Source organism: Phaenicophaeus curvirostris, chromosome 1, assembly GCF_032191515.1.
Source record: "Phaenicophaeus curvirostris isolate KB17595 chromosome 1, BPBGC_Pcur_1.0, whole genome shotgun sequence".
NCBI lineage: Eukaryota > Metazoa > Chordata > Aves > Cuculiformes > Cuculidae > Phaenicophaeus > Phaenicophaeus curvirostris.
In genome coordinates this window covers 189,040,813-189,051,413 of record NC_091392.1, presented here as the reverse complement: position 1 = coordinate 189,051,413, position 10,601 = coordinate 189,040,813, and the positions used below count along the sequence as shown (strand labels likewise).

At 39.1% G+C, this 10,601-nt stretch overlaps 1 protein-coding gene across 2 annotated transcripts in view; it reads left to right on the top strand.

Moving 5' to 3' along the window:
* Positions 1-3,454: 3,454 nt before the first annotated feature.
* Positions 3,455-10,601, top strand: part of SGCG (sarcoglycan gamma) — a 131,902-nt gene continuing 124,755 nt past the window's right edge. Inside the window, exon 1 of one of the 2 annotated variants that reach the window (XM_069883238.1) lies at positions 3,455-3,529. The gene's annotated coding sequence lies outside the window, so the exon portion shown is untranslated. The remainder of the gene's footprint in view (positions 3,530-10,601) is intronic. The other variant, XM_069883235.1, reaches the window with a different exon arrangement.

Here is a 10,601-nt window from a genome sequence, read left to right as displayed (position 1 = left end):
TATTTTGGATGTACAAATCCATACATATTATGGTATGTTAGTAGGCACATAGTTTTAGAAACAAGCTTGAGCAAATGAAGTATTACCTGCTTGTCACAGAAAAATATGCTTGTACATTACTATGAGAAACTACCGTTTATGATGGTATATTTAACTGAAAATATACAATAAATACATACATGCAAAACTAGTAATGTTTCAGCAAGTTGAATATTTTTAAATTAGTTTTACTTACCAACATGTCATTCTCATTCTGTATGTTTCTCTACCAAGAAAGATCCAATTTTATCACTAACGTTTTTTTCAATGACATAAAGTGAATATTTTCTTTTTTTTTTCCCCACTGATTTTGACTTAACTTGTTATCTATCCAGGACACAATTTCACATTCCAGGACATTATCTCAAATTGGAACATGTAGCAGCTCAAGGGAGCAGAAGAGATTTGTTACATTTAACACAAACCGTTAGCAAACACCACCTCTGAGTAGTAGCTAACACAATTAGCTACAGATCTTGATTGCTTCATAATAACCACCAAAAAAAGCAGGGATAACAATCTCAGAAATAACTTGAAATTCTGAACTCTCCTTCTTTCGTATGTACAAATTTTTACCAGCAGCAGCTCCACAGGTAACTCCCAAGGACTTTCCAACTCCTACGAACAACCAGCTAAACATTTATTATTATTATTATTATTACCAAAACTACAACAGCATCTGGAAGTCTGGACTGGCACACCATTTTTCTGCATGCGATGGCTACTGTAGCATCAACCTCTCGATCTTTGGTAACAACTTTTGTAAAAATATCTATATATATACATGAAATATTTATAATTATTTTTAGACTGGCACAGCAATAGGATTGATGAGCCACAAGAAGAAGATTCTGCACAATAAAGGGCAGGAAGAATAATGAAGAGAGAAAAGCAGAGGGAAAGATATGGATTACATAGTTCTACACTAAAGCAGGCTGGCTTTTCTCTTTTTTTTTTTTTTCGTCCAATGTCTACCCTGGCTAGTCTGTGCCTACAATATCTTGATTATTATAAGTCACACATACAGCACAAGCCTTGTGCCAGACACAAGTTCACCACAGCTCACTCCAGTTGTCCCAGAATGGCTTAGAGACAAGGAGTTGGAAGAGATCAGGATGAGACCGACTGAAAAAGTTTGAAGTGCTATGCGTCATGTCAAAAAGGTTGCAGGAAGTCAATGGAGGAAGAGGTTATTCCACACTTAAATGACAATCTGGATGGAGAGATGAATTTGATGTTCAGCATATCCTCCTCTCATTTCTACAGTAAATATTACTTTACTGTAAAAACAGTAATCTCTGTTCTAGCTTCATTAATCCCGGTGTGAATCCCATTTCAATTTTCAGCCTTTTTTCTGTTTGAGGGATAGTACTCATTCACGAACTGCCAGCAGCATGACCTTTCCTTGCCATCAGCAAACTTTAGAAACAATGACTCTACACGTCCAGATGTACTTCAAAATGAGTTGGCTAAAAGTTAAAACTCAGTTCCGTACTCCAAGGGCTAGGATGACATCAAGAATGTAGGTAATATTGGTTTTACTGCTACTCTTGGATGTTCTGGATTCACTTTGCTATGCTGGTTGTAAAGGTGAGTTCAGTTTGGAAAGCTGGAATCCAACTTTCCATTACCCACGTGGGATGCAATGATTTGCTGGATACACTCCAAGACACAGAGCACAATTCTTACAGAAAAAGTTCACAGTCAGTGTAATTTCTGTTCCATATACAACCAGTACTCCCACTCCTTACATCCAAAAGCTTCTGTATGTCACAGCTTTCAAGCTGTGACTTGATCCTTTGATCTCCAAGGCCCTTCTTGTCCAACAATTCTTGAGATGCTTTCCTTATTTCCTATTTTCCAATGCTCTCATTCATGCAATTTCCCCCTAAAATCCCTTTTAGAAAAAAACCACTTCCTCAACAACTCATTTTCTAACCTCCATGGTAAGGCAGCCAAATGTCTACTCCACACTCATCATCTCAGTTTCACGTGCATTTCTTCTCAAACCTTCTCAAGTAAGCTTTTGTCCTCCCAAAATCCCTTAACTTGTCATTCTCTTTGCCTTCTAAACCCCTACCCTCGTCCACTTACATAATACATGCTCTACTGGAGTGTGCCCAGAAGACGGCAATGAAGCTGGTGAAGGGTCTGCAGTCCAAGTCTAATGAGAACTGGCTAATGGAACTAGAATTGCTTAGCCTGGAGAAAAAGAGGCTAAGGGGAGACCTTATTGCCCTCTACAATGACCTGAAAGGAGGTTGTAGCAAAGTGGGTATTAGTCTCTTCTCCCAAGTAAAAAGTGTTAGGACAATAGGACATGGCCTCAAGTTGCACCAGGGGAAGTTTAGATTATATATTAGAAAAAAAACTCTTTACCAAAAGAGTGGTCAATCATTGGAACAATCTTCCCAGGGCAGTGGTGGAGTCACCATCCCTCAAGGCATTGAATAAGCATGTAGACGAGACACTTCGGGACATGATTTAGCAGGCACGGTAGTGTTGGGCTGACGGTGGACTTGATCTTATAAGACTTTTCAAACCTTAATGATTCTATGATTCTCCTTTGTTGCCTGATAATCTTTTCCTACGCCTTGCTCCTTTTCCATGACTCCTCTCTGCCCTTCTGAACACCCTAGTTACAAAATTTCCTGGAGGAAAACAAAAACAAACAAAAAAAATCATAGAATCATCCAGGTTGGAAGGGACCTTATAGATTATGCAGCTTCAGCCCCACTGCCATGGGCAGGGCCATCCCACTAGATCAGGTTACCCGAGGCCCCACTCAACCTGGCCTTGAACACCTCCAGGAATGGGGCAGCCACAACTTCCCTGGGCAACTTGTGCCAGGGCCTCGCGACTCTCATTGTGAAGAAATTCTCCCTTACGTCTAGTCTAAATCTGCCCCTCTCCAGTTTATACCCATTCCCGCTAGTCCTATTACCACAAGCCTTTGTGAGCAGCCCCTCCTCAGCTTTCTTGTAGCCCCTTTCAGGTACTGGAAGGTCGCTATGAGATCTCCTCTGAGCCTTCTCTTCTCCAGGCTGAACAAGCCCAATTCTCCCAGCACGTCCTCACAGGGAAGGTGCTCCAGCCCTCTGATCACCCTTGTAGCCCTCCTCTGGACCCGTTCCAACAGCTCCACATCCTTCTTGTGTTGAGGTTCCCAGATCTGGGCACAGCACTCCAGGTGATGTCTCACAAGAGAGGCACAGAGGGGCAGGAACCCCTCCCTCTGCTGCCCCCCCCCAGCCCGGTCTCTCCCTCTCCTTCCCCGCCCCCCTCCCCCGCCAACCCGCCCGCGCAGCCGCCCTGCGCGCGCGCCCTCCGGAGGCGCCTCTGGCGCTCGGTCCCTCCCCGCGCCCGGCCGGGGGGGGGCGGCCGCAGCCCCGCTCCCGCCCCGCCGCGCTGGCGAGGCGCTGGGAGCGGCGCCTCCGGGCGGGTCCCCTCTCGGGCATGAAGGGGCCCCGGAGCCGAGCGGGGACAGCAGGTAACCGGGGACGGGGGGTGTGTGGGGTGTGAGAGTTGCGGGGGGCGGAGCGGGCCCCGCAAAGTTTGCAGCGTGGCTGCGGGACGGGGGGAGCGGGAGGAGCCTCCGCGGGGCGCGGGGAGGCAGATCTCCCGCCCGTCTGGCGTGGGTGAAAGGACGGATCCTGCTCAGCGAGTTCGCTGGAAGTCAGATCGCACGCGTTCTCAAATATTAGATGTTTGGGATCTTCTTGAGTTATATCACACCTGTTTATTATGAGAGAAATATTTGCTGCGGGATGCATTCCTAGGTAGTAATGGGCATAATAAACCTCAGCAGGTGCCAAGGACAGGTTAAGCACTATGGAACTTTTCCTTTCGAGAGGGGAATATGTGATCATTGCAAATACATCACGTGCCCGAGCTGTCATCCTGAAAAATCATCAGTCACAGCCAAAGGGATGTCCATTTCTTCATGCTGATGTGTTTTGGCAGACTGTTTTCAGGATTTTATGTTAAGGATTTAAGTTGTAATCGAGAGCTATTTTTTTTAAAGTTCTTGTAAAATTTAAATACCACAAAGAATTGCAATTTACCTGCTGAAAGCTATGTAGAAACTAGCTGGATATAATCTGATTGTTTTTAGGTTATGAGAGGAAATACTGTGTTCAACACTGCACGTTTTGTAAAGAAACTTACAAAATATACAAAACTGGGTGCAGTAAGGAGGGCTTTCCCTTTCACAATGACTAGCAAGGTGTTCCTTTTCTTAGGGTTATAACTGGGAATATTTGGGGAGTCATTAACCTGTGTACAGTTCTTCATACTGATGTATATTGGCAGACTATTTTCAGCATTTTATGTTAAGAATTTAAGTTGTAATTGAGAGCTGGGTGTGTGGTTGCCATTTGCTCCCGAGAGGCAGGGTGAAGCATCCCCATAGGTGTCGTGTTGGCATCGTTGTAGTCTTCTGCAAAATTCACTTCTCTCCTTTGAAGCAGCAGAGATTCGTTCAGGAAAAGAAAACAAACAACAAAATCTTCCCCAGAAGAAATGTGTGTCAGTACACCTGGGGTTTGGGGATTCTGGTTGTGGTGTGTGACACAACTGCAAATGCCCTGCTGTCCCCTGAATCACACTCTGCTGGGGCTTTTAAACTAAACATTTGTGGACTCGGTATAAACTTGTAATAGAATGTTTGTATTACCATTGACACTTGCAGGTTAAATACAACTTTAAATGTTTCATTCTGGTTTCACTTTTTGTTCATAGTTTATATAAAGGACGATAAGTCAGAACTGCACTATTTTTCTTAGTCCTTTTAAAATTATTTACAGAACAAAAAGTGAACAGTTTCTCACAGATGTTCTACATAACATCTGTGAAGTGAAAAAACCAACACTGAACCACCTTAAAGACAAACAAACAAAAAATTCTGTGCCTTCAAAAGCCCTTAGTAGCCCAAACAAAGAGGTGTACTTTGAAATCTGCCTTGAAAGTGAAAAGATCTAAGTAATAAGTAATTTCAAATAAGGCCAGCCACCCCTCATAGAAAATGTTCTGCTCCTGGTTAAATTGGAGAGAATCTACCTTGAGAATTACCAGAAACACTTCCATTTTACTTCCAAGTTTTCACATACCAAAGTAATTCCCCCAAAGCAAAGGAAAAACTTAAATACAATGAGCATAATTTCATTAGATCAGAAAAGCATGCAGAGCTTTTGGGGTTTGCTTTTTTTTAAATCATGTAACTAATTTGAAAGCAAATTCAAAAGCATTCAAAGGCAGACTGGATTGAGCAGCACACCTCTGTTACTGCAGGTAACGCCTGTGTTTGTTCATTGGACACTGATAATGCAGTATACTTATGGTGATTTTCAGATTGAGACTTTTCTTAATTAACACGCAGTTATCCTCCCTAAGAGCTGTCACAGTTAATGATCCAACGCAGCTTGTGTTGAGAGAAGGCTGAGGAAAGAGAAGTATAAGCATGCCCAAAACTTGAAATGCTTCCTACTTTTCTGTGTTTTGTTCTTTGGATGCTTTTTTTTCTTTTTTTCTCATTATCAGCTTCACATGTAGCCTTTCTCTGGGCTTTCATGCAAGTGACAGACTTAATTAGACATATGAAACCATTTTCTATTATAAAATAGTCTGTAGATCTTAGTTCCTTAAGAAGATAGATATGCCTAGGGAATTATCTTTCTTGACAGCATGATGGTTAAAATTAGGCTTGTATAGAAGTGAGCGTGTTTAGTACATTAAAAGGAGGTGTCATTCTAAACTGTCATTGACTAACTTTTCAACGTGTTTTTGGTGAAAATGAATATATTGTATGTAAAATGACTGATGGGATGTAACTAAGAAATCAGAATTAGTGTAGTGATGTAGAGTCTAATTTTTTGGAGTGCACATTTAGTATTTAAATGCCTATGGATTTAGCGCTCAGGTCTGTAAACAGATACTGAGTTAATTTTCTTAATATCAGCGTCTCAGTTAAACTCACAAAAGTACTGTTGATACAATGCCTAAGACACATAAAGGTGGAATGTGGAATTTTGCTTTTATAACATCCTGAAAATGCTTTGTTTTCTAATAAGCTTTCTGTTCTGATAACATATCCACATTGTATGTAGCTACTGCTATCAAAAGCTGAGCTCGTGTTACAAGTCAGGAGCTTAAACGTAACTGTGTCAAATAAATGTTCTTTTACAGCGTTTGAAATCCTACGCAATGAAAATGGCCAGGTGAAGCAAGAGAAGAGTATAAAATGCTGTTATGGTATGGGAGTGTGGGAAATTTGGTAAAAGGAGAAAAAGCAAGAAGAAATACAGAGATTTAGCAGGTTTTGGACATGAACTTTTCCCATAAAAACTAAAGCCACCAGCTTTTGAAGATAATGCATACCTTGAGGATTTGTTTGGGGTAAAAGTATACCCAGACAAACAATTGCAGTATTTGCTTTTACCTGAAAACTGTGGCTGCACGTACAGCATTTATCTTGTAGTTCTGTTTGCAAACCTTGTACTTCTATACTTTAAGCCTTCTCTTTCAGTTTTTTCTTGAACTATGACAGAAAATTTGTTACGTCATTGTTAAATCCACCTGGTGTGGTTAGACTAGGTAAAATCATGCAGTTAACTGAGTGTACTATTTCTACTAATATTCCAGCAGAAGAGCAAAGTGAACTTTCACTTTGCATGCCCATTCCGGATGGTTTTCACTGGCTTCTGTTACATCTCCACTCAGTCTCCTCTCAGCTGAAAGACTCCCAATTCCTTCATTTTTTTCCTTTTAGGTCACCTTTTTAGACCTCTGGTAGTTAGTGTGTTTTGCTGAATTCCTTTCAGTTTGTATGCCTTAGATAGAGTATCCTCTGTGAAAAAATAAAGCTGTAGCTTCACTAACAAGGAGACTGTAAAGATCAGTTTACACTTCAAGGCAGTGTGTTGTCTTTTATGCAAGAATATTCTGTTGATGATCACTTTCAGCTCTAGCCACCAAAAGAAGAATAGCTACATATTATTTATACTCATGCTGTATTTTCTCAGTTGATCACTCTTAGCTAAATTATTTGCCTTCCTGAATCACATCTTAGTTTTCTCCTAGATCACGTCTTCAATTTAAGCAAGATAATTCTGAATTTTAGTGCTGTATACCAGGAGTTCTGGCTCTGGCTTCTAGCTGTCCTTGTGCTAATGTCATGCTTAGATTTAACAAGTAGACTCTGTCATTTAAGTTATTAATAAAGTAATAAATATTATCTATCAGGACTTAAGAAAGTCTTCCAGTTTGTCAATGAATTGGTAGTAATGATTCTCTGGATATGGTATTATAAACTATTCTTAAAATAAAACTAGTGCAACAGGTTTCAGTCTGTAGGTACTATGTAAGTGTATAAATATGGATACTATTGTCTTTTATCATCTGTTATAAAGCCCAAAGCAGAAGTATGTATTTCTGTTATAAAGGTTTTGTCATCACAGCTTTTGAGGGAAAAAAGTGCTCTCGAGGCTTCTAGTTTAGAAATGCTTTTTAATACAGTATTTTTCACTGAGCAACCAAGTACCTTTTCCTGAATGTCAGGTCAAAATACTCATGGGCAATGTACCTTGCAATCATGTTGTGTACACTATTTGTAATTAAAATGCTGTCCACAAACCTCACAAACATTACCAGCATAATGTAAGTGCTAGCTTCACTTCTTAGTTTCTGACAACTATGAAGAGTAAGTGACTTTAGTCAGCAAATAATGGGGAATAATGTGTAAAATTATTGGGCTGTTTGATTAACCACTATGTTTTAGATAATTTCTAAAAGTCATGTAAGGTCAATGTTTGTACATGTTTATGGAAACATCAGAGGAAAGCTGCAAATAGTGTTAAAAATTATCTGCCATTAGGGGTGTATGCCACTGAAAATCTTAGGTATCTATAATCTCTTAACAAATTGCCTTTATATTAAATTTGATGTTAAATTTACCTGCTTTCTGCTAATATGTGAAGGTTTAGATTTAACAGAGTGATGCTGAGCATCTAATTATCTTTTTTTTTTCCACTTCAGTGAAGAGGCTCACCATGATCTTCCAGATTAATGTGTTTGTCACTATTGTTGATTTAAGTCACATAACATGTATCAGCCCCTGAAATTGAATAATTACTTTTGGAAACTGCAGCATATGTAAATCATACAAAAATACCCAAATAAATTACTTGTGGTTGAGCACCTAGCATTCCTGGCTTCTGAAGATGAAAATCTGTAACGAACAATTTTGAAAATTTCATAGTATCGTGTCTGTATAAACCTGGAGAAACAGTTTCTGTTGGTTTTCTGAGAGCTGATGTATGGAATTTTGATTTTATATAACGAACATCCTTATTCAGTAGTATAATAAAAAATTACTGGTAAAAACACGTTTCTCTGTGTTGCAGAAAAGTAGATGGCTTTTAGAATAGAAGTTTTGAGGAAAAAGATTACAGAAATTGTGCAATGTGTACAAAACAAAAGCATGTATTAATTAAAGAATGACAAAACAGATGCTAACCCCAGCAATTTATTTGATTTCAGAAACAAGGCAGTTCTTTACATAAATATCTGGCAGTTTTCCCAAAATAAAGTTTCTTTGTTAATGAAGAATTGCAAACTAATTTGCAACATTATTATTACAGCATATTATTGTTTCCCTGGCTTGCTTTCTTTAGAGAAGACACTTTTTCAGGCTATTAAGTTTTGCATGAGGATTTTTGCTAGGAGATTTGAAGACACCTGTATTTTTATATATATTTTTTTCACAGTGCTCTTGTACATAAATAAAATGTACTCAGTCTTTTCCTGGTGCTGATTTCAAAGCCTGCAAATATTTGATTCAAGCACCAAGAGAAGAGAAACACAAAGATATGGCCCATTTAAATATTTTTTTTCTGTAATCTCTCACTCTAATCTCAAAAACAAACTCTGCAAAATCACTTGAGTAAGAAGGTTGTAACAGTCTTGAAAGGAGCATGGTAGTCGCCTTTGTGGAAGTCAAGAGATGGCCTGCCACCTCCCCTTGTTATTTGAGCTGACGCCAGGTTCTGAGGCCTTCTGTTCTTTGGGAAGAAGGTTCAGTTTTCAGAAAACCCTGTACTGTGTCTTGGCAATGGCCGGAGCCATTTTTTTATCTGAAGTCTAAGTATTACTTCTCTTGGGACGTTCATCGTTGGATGACTTGTGTTCCTCACAGACTAGTCAAGAGGTCTTTTCAGGATCTTTTCAGCCGTGTGAAGAGTTCACTAGCCTTATGGACAGTCATCTCGGGAAGTTCTTTAATTGCTTTGGTCAGAGCAGGACAACTGAGAAACCTTAATGGTCTGGTCAGTGTGAAAAATGCTCTTCTGTTCCTATCAGTCTGCAACATTCCATGAAGCAATTACACACACCCATATCATGATTCCACCAGATTCATCGTAGTGGCCTGAAACCAGAGGTTGTTGGTGGGAAAAAGCATTTTTGTTGGGGAATTACTTCTGTATGTATGTATGTATACATGATAGTGTCTAGAATGTGTACTGTATGGTAGCGTACATTCCTGAGGAATATGTATGTATGTATATTCCTAAATATTCATATTCCTAAACAGATATATTAAATACACTCAGATGATAGCTGCTTGGGCATTAAGTGATTACACCTTCAGACATCTGGTCTTTCCTTCTCTGGCAGATTAACCAAAACCATGACAGTATGATTCTTCATTTTTCCCATTCAGTGAAAATATGGATGCTGACCATATAGATTGGTATTTGTCTGAATGAAGATCAGTGGTGTTCAGAAAAGCAGTTGTTTCATTTCAGCATTTTGAGTTTCGGGAAGTCCTGATGAGAACTGACAACTGTTGATAGTACTGTGTAATTTGTAAACAAAAAAGCACGGGGCTGCATCATCTTTGTGAGAAAACGTGATATTTTGAATGTATGACCAGTGAAACTTACTTTTTATCCCTTAGCTTGCCCAGTTCCTTAGCATCTTACAGATTAATTCAACAGAATTTCTGTTTTGTTTTTTTTTGTGCTTTGATTGTGTGGGTTGTGGGTTTGGTTTTTTTTTGATTGGTTAGGTTGTTTTCATTTTTAATAATCTTGTCTTTTTTGAAAATACCTTATTTTGATAGGAGTTTCTTTCCTCACACAATTTTATTTCCTCCTTCTGGTTTTGCCAGACTGGAAAAGTTCTGTGTTGTCACATATGCTCTTAAAGGTCTTTTCCAACCTAAATGATTCTGTGTATTGGGTGCTCCATCCATAGACAGAATTCAAGATCAGCCGATCTGGAAACATTTAAAACTAGATGTCTGCAGTTAGGCAAATTCTTTAAAAAGGAGATTCTAAAATTTTAAAGAAGAAATTGAATAGAAAAGACTAGAAAAACATAAAACCAATCTTGTTGTTAAGCATGCAATTCCTTTTCAGAAGAGCACGCATTTATATATTTGAAAGTGGAATAAGCTAATGGAAATTGTGGAAGCTTTCCTCCATCCTAAGAAGTGTTATAAAAAAAGACCATAGAGTATTTGAAACTGTTGTTTTGAAAAACAAAAAAAATTAATATATTCAAAA